Source organism: Lathyrus oleraceus, chromosome 5, assembly GCF_024323335.1.
Source record: "Lathyrus oleraceus cultivar Zhongwan6 chromosome 5, CAAS_Psat_ZW6_1.0, whole genome shotgun sequence".
Classification (NCBI taxonomy): domain Eukaryota; kingdom Viridiplantae; phylum Streptophyta; class Magnoliopsida; order Fabales; family Fabaceae; genus Lathyrus; species Lathyrus oleraceus.
Window position 1 is genome coordinate 646,958,192 of NC_066583.1, and position 2,952 is coordinate 646,961,143.

Sequence of the window (2,952 nt, forward strand, 5' to 3'; positions counted from 1 at the left end):
TTTTGTTATTATTGGGAGTCGGGTGTAAGTCCATGTATTGACATTCTAGTTCCTGTTTGTCATTGTTGGGAGTTGGGTGTAAGTCCATGTATTGGTGATAACATGAAATTATATCATATTTTAGGACTTAATTCAATTAAATTATATTATTATTTATTTCAATTTATTGCATTTTATTAGATATTACGCGGTATTTCCTTTCTATTTGTCTCAGGTGTCTTATTTGAAGCACAAGTAAAAAAAGGAAGAAAAGGAGGTGCAAAAAGGAATGAAAAGGCCCAAATAGCAAAAGCCAAGCCCAGCCCAAAGAAGACACATGCGTCGTGCCTGTGACGACCGCCACGGATGCTGTGACGAACGTCACGCTGCATACACTTATGTGACGAGCGTCACACATGGTGTGACGGACGTCACACCATCTCCCTACATTTCTGCCTTCAGAGACGTTGAGAGTCCACGTTTACACGCTGAATCCTATTTCCACGGCGATGCATCCGTTACGTGAAGACTCCTTGACGCGGACTGCTTTGAAAACCGTTACGGAAAGCATCATTATAAATAGCAACTTTGCAAACCCTGCAGAGGTTCCACACTTCCACGTTTCCACGCTTTTTCCAGATTTCGGCATTTTCCAATTTTCTTTTCTTCAGCAGTTTGAGCATACCTTTTACATACCGCTTTGGCAATTTTTATTGTTTTCTCTTGCAACTCTATTTTCCTCTCTAGCACTTAATTAATTTTCACATAATAGTTTCCACACCGGAAACTATTGTGTAACTTTTTCACCGGATCTAACCTTACGTTAGAATCTAGTTTTTTATTCCTTCGTTTTAATTTGTTGGTTAGTTGAAGAATTCAAGAACAAATCCTACCGGCTTGTGGTGGAGTGTTCAAGACTACTGTTCAAATTATTCAGGTTCATTATTGTTTAATGCTTTGTTTTATTATTTATTTATATTATTTGCTCGAGATGAGTCTGTTTATGCATGATAATTATTTAAGTTCGTTTAACATGTCTGGCTAATTCGCCTAGATATCGGTATGTAGAGTAAGCGGAATAAGGGATCAAAACTAAGTCGGTTTAATTAAATTTGAAATTAAAATCACTCTTTTTACGGTCTCAGTTTACAGGTTTAATAACAAAGTTTTTATACGAGAGTAAAGGACATAAAGAGGTTAAAATCAATAGAGCGAAAGTTTGAGGTTTTAACTGGACAGTGTAAATTGAATATTAATTCTAGATCAGGGCGAGAGCAATTTTTAGAGTTAATTAAATTCTAATCTTTTCCAAAAAGTATTTTTAAAGATTGAATGTGAGGACGAGAGTTAAGCATTCGAATTTAATTGTATAACCTAAATCAACAGAGCGAGAGTTTGAGATAAGGGTGTTTAAACGGTTAGTGTTTTCTTAAAAAGAGTTTCTACGGACTTTATTGCTTTCAAAAAATGGTTTTTGACTTAATTATAAGTGACAGCTACGTTAACATAAAATCATGGTTTATTCAACAGAGCGAGAGTTTGAGATAGAACTTTTAATCAATAAAGTCAACTGAAATGATTTATTTTAAAACCAAGAAACCGACAAAGAATTGATTCCCTAATTACGACGAACTACATACCGATATCCGTTTATTTGATATTTACTTTAGATTCTATTTTTTTTAGTTTTAGCTTTTCCCCAAACAATCAAACATTATCCACCTTAGCTTTACGAAGTAACCTTAGATAACGGTATATCGATTCATAAGTCCCTGTGGGATCGATATCTTTTAAAACTACGCGATAGAACTGTGCACTTGCAGTTTGTACCCCAAATTCGACTCATAAAGTCGCGATCAAGTTTTTGGCGCCGTTGCCGGGGACTTTTATTTAGTCGATATCGTTACTCTTCCGTTGCGCTGTAGAGACTAAGGTTTCTTTTCTTTTCTTTCTATCGTCGATTTGTATGCCACGCACTCGCTCACAAGGCGAACCGCTCTACTTACGAATCAACGATATCGAACTATATCTCCGAGTCTTACGACGAATTCGGGAATATCGTGCTGCAAACAATCTCTCTCCTGTCGAACTTCCTGATTTCAAAAACATTTTCCCTTCGATACCCGAGATGGCAGAACCAGCTCGTGCTCTTAGAGATTACGCCGCTCCATCACAAGATGAGCCGCATTCAAGTATTGCTCCGCCCACAATCGAAGCAAACAACTTCGAACTCAAACCTTCATTGTTGCAGGCAGTGCAACAGAACCAATTCTCTGGAAATCCTACCGAGGATCCAAACCTTCATTTATCCGTATTTGTCCAATACGCTGATACTGTTAAAGCTAATGGTGTCACTTCAGAGGCAATTCGACTTCGTCTTTTTCCTTTCTCACTAAGAGATAGCGCTAGAAGATGGCTTCAATCTCTTCCTTCCAACTCTGTCACCACATGGAACGAGTTGAAGAAAGTTTTTCTTGCCCGATATTTTCCGCCAAGCAAAACAGCTATGTTAAGAGCCCAGATAAATGGATTTAAACAGAAAGATAACGAGTCTCTTTTCGAAGCATGGGAAAGATACAAAGACATGATGAGACTTTGCCCACACCATGGTTTAGAAGACTGGTTAGTAATTCACACATTCTATAATGGTCTCTTGTACAACACAAGGTTAACAATAGACGCCGCTGCAGGTGGTGCACTAATGAACAAACCTTATGCTGATGCTTACCAGCTTATCGAAAGCATGGCCCAAAACCACTATCAGTGGGGAACCGAACGAACAATGGTGGAAAAACCTCAAACGAAAACCGGCATGTACGAGATAAGTAACCTTGATCATGTTAATGCAAAAGTGGATGCTCTGGTCCAGAAAATTGAAAGTTTAAATGTATCACCTCCAACCGCCGTGGTTGCTATAACTCAGAATTGCGAAGTCTGCGGAATCCAAGGTCACACTCCTACGGATTGCCAACT

General features: G+C 38.3%; 1 non-coding gene across 1 annotated transcript; it reads right to left on the minus strand.

Moving 5' to 3' along the window:
- Positions 1-2,485: 2,485 nt before the first annotated feature.
- Positions 2,486-2,592, minus strand: LOC127088391 (small nucleolar RNA R71). Its single transcript, XR_007790229.1, has one exon. It is a non-coding gene; the product is annotated as a small nucleolar RNA R71 (small nucleolar RNA).
- Positions 2,593-2,952: the final 360 nt, after the last annotated feature.